This window comes from Lissotriton helveticus, chromosome 2_1 (assembly GCF_964261635.1).
Source record: "Lissotriton helveticus chromosome 2_1, aLisHel1.1, whole genome shotgun sequence".
NCBI lineage: Eukaryota > Metazoa > Chordata > Amphibia > Caudata > Salamandridae > Lissotriton > Lissotriton helveticus.
In genome coordinates, this window is record NC_136059.1 from 775,664,354 (window position 1) to 775,676,384 (window position 12,031).

At 43.0% G+C, this 12,031-nt stretch overlaps 1 long non-coding RNA gene across 1 annotated transcript; it reads left to right on the plus strand.

Moving 5' to 3' along the window:
• The first annotated feature begins 11,319 nt into the window (after window positions 1-11,319).
• Window positions 11,320-11,779, plus strand: LOC144819497 (uncharacterized). The gene is made up of 3 exons (XR_013607409.1): window positions 11,320-11,413; window positions 11,498-11,575; window positions 11,665-11,779. It is a non-coding gene; the product is annotated as an uncharacterized LOC144819497 (long non-coding RNA).
• The last annotated feature ends 252 nt before the right edge of the window (window positions 11,780-12,031 follow it).

Sequence of the window (12,031 nt, forward strand, 5' to 3'; positions counted from 1 at the left end):
CCTACTGTTGCACTCTCTGGAGTGGGAATAGTAATTTTTACCCCTACGCTCTCCAACGCATTCCCTACTGTTCCACTATCTGGAGTGGGAATAGTAATGTTTACTCCTACGCTATCCAACGCTTTCCCTGCTGTTGCACTCTCTGGAGTGGGAATAGTAATTTTTACCCCTACGCTATCCAACGCTTTCCCTACTGTTGCTCTCTCTGAAGTGGGAATAGTAATTTTTACCCTTACGCTATCCAACGTTTTCCCTACTGTTGCACTCTTTGGAGTGGGAATAGTAATTTTTACCCCTACGCTATCCAACGCTTTCCCTACTGTTGCACTTCCAGGAGTGGAATAGTAATTTTTACACCTCCGCTATCCTACGGTAATAATATTGTGTATTTTTTATTAATATTATGTTAATATATATATATATATATATATATGTTTTAACAGATATGATTATATTTTGTTTATAAGTTAAATTAGTTATTTAATACTTTTAATGTAATTTAAGTATTTTTAAGTATATTTTAGCTATTTATTTTTAATATTTTTATAATTTTACATTAATTTTAAGAAATTTGATATTTTTATAATGTATATATATATAAACAATATTTTGGGGTCGATATTTTGGTACTTACCTGTTTGTAGATAGGAATTCGATATTTTGGAATCTATATTTTGGGTAGTCGATATTTTGTCCCTCGATATTTAGTCAGTGATCCATGTAAGACGTGGTGATTTACTTCAACTCGACACTCACCCCAGACTAGGTACCCGGGTGGCTTATAAACAAGAGCTCTTGCCAAATTATACTAGTTTGAATCTCCCACCTGCTGCGGTTCATTTTACTTTGGTTCTGTGAACGTCCTACCGTCTTCCAAGGGTGATAAGGAAACTTGGGTTACCCTGAGGAATAAATCTATTCACTGCTTAGGCTTGACTAAGGAGATGTTTGCAGCGTTTAAAATGGTGAGATGTGTCCCATGGGTGGGCCCCAGTAAAAAGACTTTTAAAGGGGACTGTGTTGTTTTGTCTTTGGGTTCACCTGCTTTGGTTCATGAAATATTAATTTGATCAGGCTCAAATAAATTCATGGCTGAGGGTATTAAAGTTTTACCACTGGGGTATGTCTATCAGCCCAGAATGTTTGACATAAACATTACTTCTCATACTAACTCCCAATTGAATAATAACTGGAGTTATAACCTAGAAGTAACAAACAGGTATGGGCCCTTACACTCACTGGAGGAGGTAGATTGACTACTGGATAGAAATGCCTATTGATATATTGCAGTTGGTTGGGCCCCTAAAATTTCAGGGGGGATATTCTTTGGCATCCCGGGTAGAATCACCTATCGACAACTACAATGATATGAATAGAGGTTGTTCAACAGTTGATCCGTCTCCTATATTTTATAATTATACTACCGCCCTTCCCGACGTTGTCCGGGTATGAAATAGAATGTGTGTAATGTGTGTATTTGGCAAGGGCAATTTATGTTAAAATCTCGCTGTAGACAACATTTTTTGTTTCATTAGAATAGGGACGGAGAAGGCCCAGCTGCAGCCCTGGTTGATGTTAGCAGGCGCGTGTAATTGGTGTAGTGATCCGCCGCCTGAGCCCGGCTACAGCCCTGGTTGATGTTAGCAGGCAGGTGTAATGTCGTTGAATGAGAGAGTTATCAGCAGCGGGTAAATCCGTTGAATGAGAGAGTTGAGTGACAGCGCATAGGAGAGGCTGCAGTAATTGTCCCCGCAGACACGCTCATTTGCATGTTCCCCCGCTGGAGGCCCAGATGCAGGCCTGTTTGATGTTAGCAGGCGCGTGTTCCCCCGCTTGAAGCCCAGCTGCAGCCCTGGTTGATGTTATCAGGCGCATGTAATTAGGGTACTGATCCGCCGCCTGAGCCCGGCTAGAGCCCTGGTTGATGGTAGTAGGCACGTGTAATTTCGTTGAATGAGAGAGTTCAGTAACAGCGCTCAGGAGAGGCCGCAGTATCGTTACTTACCAGGCCTCCAGGTGAACACGTTTGTCACACCCCCAGCACACGGCCACAGCAGACGATCTTCTGATTAATGTACGACCCACATGGCATGAAGGGCGAAACGTAGCACATGCCCCCATCGTTTCTCACGCCCCCAGCGTGCCCCTGGATGCGGCATAATTGCGTTCACATGGCATGAAGGCCGGACACACGCCCCCAGCGTTTCTCACGCCCCCCCGTGTCACGCCCCCAGCGTGTCACACCCCAGCGTGCCCCTTGATGATGCGCAGCAACGTAATTGGCGCTTGCATGTACGACTCACATGGCATGAAGGGCGGACATACGCCCCCAGCATTTGTCACGCCCCCAGCATTTGTCACGCTCCCAGCACACGCCCACAGCCTACGATGTGATGGATGTACCACACGCCCCCAGCCCACGCCCACAGCACAACGCAGACACGCCCACAAGGGACTACTTTGCTGGCACGGTTCTTTTACCTTTTAAATGTATAGAGGAGTTGGCCTAACGGCTAAGGCGCTCAACCTCGGACCTGGGGATCTGGGTTCGCGTCTTGGTAACGACGCCAAACATCCTGTGATTATGGGCAAATCACTTAATCTACCCATGCCTAACAAAAATGAATGTGTGTCCTCATGTAACGTAACTGGTGCTATGTAAAGCGCTCTGATACCTTATTCAGTTTGGGTCAAGTTCGCGCTTTATAAAACTCTGCAACAAAAAAAATATATATGGTGGCCGTCTGCATAGCCTATGTCCTTCTGCTGCAACTGCCCTTTCCAACGCTGTATTGGGTGTTGTGATTGGTGCTGAGGTTACTGAGATTACCCGCCTCAAAGGTTTGGGCTCTCTCTTTATAATATTAGTATGGATAAACCAAAACATTTGTATGGGCTCACAAAGAATGGAAGAACCCTTCTCAGATGGTACCCTGAAAGAAGTCTCTAATGTTCGTTAGGTGATGTGGTACCCTATGTAGTAACAATGGCTGTAACCGTTGACGATAGCCCAGTTGCGGAAATACAGACAGGGTTGTGTCTAAGACAGGGTGAGTGTGATCAAGCACTGAAACTTCAAACCGATTCTGCCCAAGGGAATGTCAGATTAGCCTTCTGGAATATCTCCGGGCTTCAATCTAAGGTAAACAATCCAGTATGGTTAGATTCTATAAAAAACTTTGACATTCTTTGTCTTTAGGAGACCTGGCTATTGAACAAACTACACATTGATGGTTTTAAGACCTTCCATATACCAGCACTGCGGTTGGCTCATGGAAGAAATAAAGGGGGGGATATGTGTTTACATCTCAAACATGCTGAGGGTTTCAAAAATTAAAATGTCTAAATCATCTACTTATTATCAAATTGTTAATATTCACTTTTCTATGCAAGTTGTGGTAGTCGTCATTCATTTTTATAATAACATAGGGGAAATTTTGTTGATGTATTAAAAAACCTAAATGATGACTTAAGTAAACTGTTTGTATCTAAAGGGAAGGATATAATCACAATCTGGGAGGGGGACTTCAATACTGGTATCTGTTCTTAGGCTTATTGCGGGCTCGGGGTCATTGAGTCAGAAGATAACGCCCACACAGTTCAATTTGCTCATTCGGATAGGAGCGAAAGATTTAATGAAGTTATGGCAAACTATGATCTCGGTTTTGCCAATAAGGTGGGTTCCCCCCAGCAGAGTTTGGTCCCAGGTTTGTTGGACGGGGCCTTAGCTCCACAATAGATTATATTATCCTCCCAAATCGTTATGCTACTTGGATTAACAACTTTATTATTAACGCCCACGGTCTGAGTGATCACCTCCCGCTAAGTATTAACATCATGCTTCCCTTTAGGAGTACTGCCTCTTTATTCAAAAGTCTGGTATGAATACAAGATAATGTACTGGACCGCAAGAATGGTTACTCATTGCGTTGGGGCAGGAAAGACCCTGAGGATATGAACTCAAAGATTATGTCTAAGGCTATAGACCCCAATATAGAGTGCCTGTGAGAAGGGATCTCTCAAAAGGACGTATTGACTGCGTTTTCCCAGATCACATTGGTGATTCAAAAAAAGCTGAGTCACCCCTGCAAGGAGCCACTTAATAAGAAAAATGGCTGGTTTGACACTATGTGCACTAAGGCATATTCCTCGTTAAAGGCTGCTTTACATAAAACAGAAAGGGACTACGAAGGAAGTAGAAGGTATAGGAAGGCATATAATTGTGCCAGAAACAAACATAAGAAGGAAATTAAAGACCAGGCTTGGTACAATCTTTATGAGGCCTCTTTGTGGAAGGATTGTTCTTATTTCTGGCAGGCAGTAAAGGCACCATTCTTTTCTAATAACGAGGGAGCTAGAGCCGAAGTTGCAATTAGCGAGAACTCATGGGTAGACTTTTTTTCCTTGGTTTATGGAAGGGGGAGGATAACAATATTATAATACCCCAAGATCCATCACCATTGGATATTTATACTTCCTTTCTCCCGATCAACATTCACTTCACACATGGTGAAGTATTGGTGGCCATAAATGAGAGTAAAGGAGGAAAGGCCCCGGTCCCCGATGGGACTCCGGTAGATGTGTATAAACATGACAGAGCTCTGGTCCCCTCTGTTAACCCGAGTCCTCGAAGCTTGTTGTACTGAGGGTTTCATTAAATCCTGGTCAGAGTCTGTATTAATACTGATCTTTAAAAAAGGGGACCGGGATAACCCCGCTTGCTACCGACCTATATCCCTCCTAGATTTGTTTATAAAAATCGCAGGAAGGGCCATCTTGAATAGACTTCAACTATGGGCCGAAGACAATAACATCTTAAGACCGGTCCAATATGGTTTCAGGGAGGGGAGGGGTACTGTTGAACAGGTTTTACATTTTTCGATAATACAGGGGAAATATACCCAAGCAAAGGCAGGGAAATTATTTGTGGTATTCATTGATCTTACCGCTGCTTTCAATTGTGTTGTTCATAGCAGGCTATGGCAAATTTTGGAGGATCTCAATATTGAGTCCTCTCTGGTGCTACTTATTTTTGAGACAAAAGAGGTTCTGTCGGGTAGAACAAACGTAGGTTGAGGATGCTATTAATGCAATCTGAAACATAAGCTCTCTTAACACACAGCGATAAAACAAATTAAGTCTTAGCACTTAATGAATAAGACATGAGATCAAACAGAAGTTTTGCGATGAGGTTATTTATATCAGAATTGCTTCATTGATATATACATTACCAAGGTAGACTGTCAAGATCAATAATAGGTATAAACATAAAATGCATATAAGTGACAGATGTGCATGGTGCTCAGGTGAAGAACATTATATACAGTGTAAGTATTTTCATATATACAAGTGTTAACAATAGGCCAGACATTGATTTCAATCCAAAGATTCCTATCTTTCCTAGTATAGAATCCTGGTGATGCTGGACCTAGAAAAAGCATCGACGTTTCGATCCTGTAGTGCCCCAATGGGTGGTCACAGCGGGTCTTCCTCAAGACAGGTGAGGGGGGAGGTGGGGGCGAACGAGGATTGTTTGATGACAGTCTGAAAACAAATAATGAAGTGTGTGTAAGAGAGGCTATAGGTGCACCAGACTTAATACACCTGATGTACGGGGCTCAACCCCTCACCCGGTTGAAGGTCGGGTATCTCAGCCTGGAACAATGGGGCACAATGGCCAGAAATCTGTGGGAAAGGAGCTTTCTTAGGTTAGGTAAGCTAGTGAACAGAGTACCTGGACGTACCTAACTTATGGAGAAGCCGGGCGTGATTGTGCAATCAAAATATATAAAAAGTGCTAATGATGCTCTTAAACGTGGTTTACATGTGTGTGCGGGCGGGCGGGCACTGGCCGTGATGTATTTATTAGGCACAGCGTGTAGTGATCCTGGTTCTAGTCTACACGCATTATACATGTGCGTGCAATAATAGCCTTCAGAGCCCCTGAGTGTGGTGAACTGTCGGGCGCGTGCCATGCCGGACTAGAAGACACGACGTGATGGAGCGGATACGACGAAATAATAAGTACTAGCTTCCGATACTGAATAATGTTGTGAGCCAATGCGTTTAAAGCTAAGTGGTATTGTTAACAACGAGCGGTTACCAGTAAATGAATAACCATCACTCTCGATCGTGAAGTGATAAGTAACAGGTAGTGCTATCAATGAGCGGTTTACAGAGAATCTGCAAGGTGATTAAAACAAATTCAGTGGACAACAACGGTTTATGAAGAATTAAATAACCGCGATGTTTGGTAGTGATCGTGTTGACAACGGGTGGCTTACAGAGAATTAATCAACCGCAGCTTTTAAGGTAAAGTGCAGGGAGGTTAAAATCTTAAAAAATGGGCTGCGGTGGGGGGATGTATGACATCACAACGCATGCTTTTACTCCGCATGCCATTACAACGCAGTTTTTACAACGCAAGTCGTTACAACGACTTGCGTTGGGGGGCGCTCGATAGTGGAATAGTTACATTGTCTATTCCAACTCCAGTCCCCGTGGATAGTAAGGGAGGTGTTGGATAGAAAATTAAACTATTCCCTATCCTACAGCGCCCTCCAGCGCAAGTTGTGGTAACGACTTGCGTTGTGGGGGCGCTGGATAGTGGAATAGTTGAATTTTCTATTCCAACTCCAATCCCCGTGGATAGTAGGGAAGGTGTTGGATAGAAAATTAAACTATTCCCTATCCTACAGCTCCCTCCAGCGCAAGTTGTAATAGCTACGTCGTAATGGTAGTGCGGAGTAGAAAGTTGCGTTGTAAAGGATGTTCCCCCGGTGGCGCAATCTCTGGCAAGCGCTTACTTCAAGTACTGGATAATTCAATGTGTGTGAAGGATGGATCGAGGTCCCATTGAACTCCTGCTAGCAGTCAGGGTGGGAGCCGTGTTGTGACTGCCAGGTTATATTGTGGGATGACGTTGCCGCGAGGACGCGTGCACATTAATTGCCAAACTCGGTTGCTTACAGGCAATGTGGCATCCTCTAATGAAACACGCAGTCGGCGTGAGCCCTGGGCCGCTTACAGTTCGTTGCGTGAAGATTGAGAATGTGCCTATTGCACGTAAGGATCTTTAAACAAATCATGTGTCGCGCTTTCAATTGATTTTTATAAAATTACATTCGAATTGGGCTTTATAGCAAAAATATCAATGCACAACCATGACTTGCACGTTATTAAACATTCATTCAAAGTAGTTTTTAACATTACGTGTTCAAGTGGCAAAACTCGACAACTGCATCACGTGTAAATTGATCTTATGGAGTGACATTCGAAGTGGGCAATGTGGCGAAAATGTGAATGCACAAACATAATTTGCACGTTATTAACCATTCAATTAAAGTGGCTATAACAATGCGTGGTGAAGTGGCAAAACTCAACAAACAGATTGAATCATAACGTGAACTAGCGGATGCCTCCGTAGTTATGCATTTTACTTAGTTTAGTGTGACATTAGGAGCGTTCAATGAGGCACAGCTCAGTGGCAATATTAATGTACTACAATAATCAGAATGGCAAGATTTGGAACAAGTTACAGTAAAGCAGCATCTTTGCGTGTCAAAGTAGCGGAATTGGACAAATTAAATCACAGTAATGCTTTGACTAGCAAGAATTCACATTATTAACCAAAAAACAGTAACATGTAACTTGGTTGTGCGATACAAAAAAAAGTCGCCATGTGGCACATATAAATACATCAACCGTGAGTCTGCCTACGTGTAAGACACCCTCTGGCAGGCTTACGGGGGCATATATGGGTTGCCCTGGTATGTACTAAGGTATGTAATGTTACAACATGCCCATTTGCTTGGCTATCTCTTCATGTTCATTCAACCCATTAGCCACTGAGTTCAAGTTGTGTATCCACTTGCACTCTTTTGCTGCAATGGAGCCTCCCCATGGGTTGGCGTTGATTTTTTCCACCACCCTCCATCTCAAACTCTCTGGTGTGTGGGTAAGAGTGAGGAAATGTTCCACAAGTGGTGCTCCCTGTACTTTACATCTGATCTTGCTCATGTGCTGCATGATTCTGGTTTTGACCTTCTGGGTGGACTGACCAATGTATGGTGTGTTGCAGGGGCAAAGAATGATGAATATGACATTCATAGTGTTGCAGTTGGTCAAGGAGGGTAATTTGTACGATGTTTCGTTATGCACGAGGGTCTGCCCTTCCATGCATAAGGGGCAGGCTTTACATGTGCCGCATTTGAAATGTCTCAGATGGGCGGGAGTCCAAGTGGATCACGTAGATCTGTCTGTTTGGGAGGTTCTAGGTAGGCCTTAACAACACTGTCTTTAACATTCCTTGCTCTTTTAAACACAAATAAGGGAATCTGTTCAGTGTTGAGTTCAGGTGCGACCAAGTTCCAATACTTCGTGACAATCTTCTTTATGTTGTTACTTTTTGAATGGAATGTGGTGACGCACACTATATTGTCAGTGCCAGCTTTCTTATCCTTAGGTCTAAGTACTTGTTCCCTAGGGCAATACCAAGCCCTTTTCTTGGCACATTTCAGAAGCCCCAATGGGTAACCACGTTCACGTAGACGTTCATCCGTATCTCTAAAGAAGTAACACCTTCCATACAAACACTTTGGAACCTCCCCGCTCCTAGGGGACACAATAGGTGCGGGTACTGCAGAGCTTGTGGATTGACCTTCCAAACTAAGACATTTACCTATAAACACCATCATATTGATTTACAAGCATTCACCACCTGTAACACCCAAAATGTAATGTATGGCATCATCTGCCCATGTGGTTCAATTTACATTGGTCAGACACAACAGAAAATGAAAACTAGGATACTCCAACACTGTAGTAGAATACGGTGCAACACCCATGGTGCGCCACTAGTTGAACATTACAAAAGTGCAGGACACTCGGCGGAGGAACTCCAATGGATTGTCCTTGAGAAGGCCACCCTGGGGCCTCGGGGTGGGAACATAAGACCTATTCTCAATGTACGTGAGGTCAAATGGATGACACATTTTGATTCTATACACACAGGTTTAAATTAACTTGATTCAAGCTATGCCCAACTGGCTTGCTTAGCAATAGAGTGAACACATCCAGTATTCTCTGTTAATCCCCAAGGGTTAACCTATTTTTACTGTTTAATGACTGGTAGGATTACATCACTAATTACATATCCTGTAACTGGTGCAACATATGTGGTTTGACTTCCGTATAACATGTGTGTATTTTTTTTATCCATCCACTGTCATTTTTTAGAGAAATTCCTGTAGTTGATACCAATACCTAATGTAATTATTCCATTCATGCATGAGCTTTTGGTTTTATCCCAGTGTCATACACTGATGACACTTAGCTCCTTTTTCCATTTAAATCACTCACCCCTGCGGTTAAACAGTCCTTCTCTGAAGGCATGAAGGCGGTCGCACAGTGGATGGCCTTGAATTTCCTACAATGAAACGTTGGAAAAACGGAGGTTATGCTTTTTGGGGAAGCCAAAATGCTGTGGACCCCTGACTGGTGGCCTTCCGATCTAGGTCCTGTCCCAGCCCTAAGCAGGTGGAGAAGAATTTGGGGGTCCGATTGGACCAAGATCTGTCTTTGAAGGACCGCACAAATAACACAGTAGGGTCCTGTTTTCATGTAATTGGACTACTCCGCAAAGTGTTTCCCTTACTCCCAGACATCACCAGAGAAACTTTGGTTCAGGCCTTGGTGCTCAGTCGCCTGGATTATTGCAACGGGCTGTTGGCATCGGCTAATGAGGGAGTACTCAGCAGGCTTCAAGTGATGCAAAACACTGCGGCAAGGCTGGTCCTAAATGACCCTCCCAGATCCCCTTCACGCCCCCTGCTAGAAAAATTACACTGGTTACCAATTCTTCAAAGGGTCAAATTTAAGACATGTTGTACGGTCCATAAGGGCTTACATGGGCTGGGCCCCCTGTACTTGACCGAAAAATGTATTCCCTACAATCCAGCTCGCTCCCTCCGGTCAAGCAACAATTACTTCTTCAAACCCCCACTGTAAAAAAGGCGAGACATGGTGGTAAAGCCCTGTCTTCCATTGGCCCAAACTCCCTATCTCGCTTAGGCAGTGCTCGGACCATCTAACTTAACTCTGCATCTTATCTAGCCTCAGCTCTCCTCTTCCATCTGTTCACTGGCGTTGAGCGCAGAGACACTCCTTCGGGAGTCGATTCTAGCACGGTACAAACCCACAAATAAATAAATAAATAAAGAACAAAGCATTGTGTGATTGAACAGGAATAAGTAGCACTTGTGGCAACCAAACTTTGAGATCATATGTATTTCTAGTCATTAACAGTTCCTCTAAACTGTATTTAGTTTTGTGTTAATAATAAGGCAAGAAAACGATGCTATCACGAATGACTATGGAATATCTAGAATAATTACATTATTGTTCCTTTATACTGTGTTTCTTTTTCAACTACAATCTTGGCATGATGACATCCTCTGTTACCTGTTTACCCTTGTAAAAGTTTGTATCCAATTCTAATGCAGACACTCGTGTCTTAAGCAATTACGCTTAACATCCAGAAAATGTTGACTGCACATGTGCCTGGCACGTAGTAATACATATTTGAAAACCCGTCTTTGTACTGCCATTTTAAAATCATAATTCTCGGTCAACACAATCCATATGTAATGTACATATAAGAATTTCATCTGTTATTTGTAGGAGTACCGATAATTTAGGATGAACACACCGATCTCTCGGGCAAGAAGCGAGTCTTTTCTCAATATCCATGACATTGGGGCCATGACACGCTGTAATCAGTATCCAGCGTCTACGCTGGCCCGCGAGTACATGATGACTCAACCTTGTCAGAGAACTATTTAAAGACCTTCATGTTTGGTACTACCTTCTTCCTGATACAATCGGAGAAGTAATTTTATCGGCGAGTAGTGGTAAGCAGACTAGGGGCTCCCCCATGTGGCCTTTTTATAGTTTGTAATGCTCGTTCTTTACGAAGCGTTTGGTTAGAACTTTTGACATGACGCTGGCTTTTGTATTATATCCCCCATATCGGTAGCACCGCCTGAATATTTGCCATTAGCATTGAAGATCGGTGAGTCTATTGACTTTTCCTGACTTCTTTTTAACCAGCAGCCCTGTAATTTGGTTTTGTAGATCTTTATTGACGACGATGTCTCTATTTTTTCAGCATATCCACTCACTGAAATGTTACTGCGCATTCTTTGATCAGGTATTTACAATACCGTATGACTGTGTCCTTAACAACCTTTGGTTAATACATTGATTTAGTAATTCCCCCTTCCTGTTTGTCCTCCCCCCTGCCCCCCTTTTTGTCTTTTAGATTTTTACGATTGACTTCCATATTAAAATCAGATTTGACCACATCTAGTGATTTATACATATAAGGGACACGCTGTTTGTCCCACAAATTCAAGTAACTGATTAGTCTATTGGGAATGATTCAGTCTTTGTCTATGGGCGACGGCCGCGCTCTAATTGTATCTCTATCTCCCTGTAGGGGTTGATGTCGTGTTCTACGCCCTAGGAGCCATCTGGCCCGTTTTATCACACTGTGTCCTCTTTGAAGGACTACTTGGTATATATCAGCTTGCATATTAGGCCTCACAGTGAATTAATTTATTTGATGGCAGTGTACCAATTTTATTTTTATACTCCTTACATTAGGTGCCCTCCTACACACACCCCTGTCCTGATGAAGACCCCAGTGTAAGGTGTCAACTAACCTACGTTCTCTCAACAGGGTCGAAATGTCGACATTCCTTTTACTTCTAACTAGCCCTTGCATCAACAAAGACTTTTACTGTGGTCCACCAATAGGGCATAGTAATATACTAATGCATATAATGAATTCATGGAGCTTTGCCTTGTTATTATTTGCCTGACTTTATGTGCGAAATGACTTATGATCTCACATCTTTTTCCATGCTTTACACATGACCACGATCCTCACTCCAAATGCACTTACCCTCCCCATTTCTCTGTCCTTTTGGGCACCTTATGTTTAAACTCTGAAAAGTCCTACCTTGTCCAA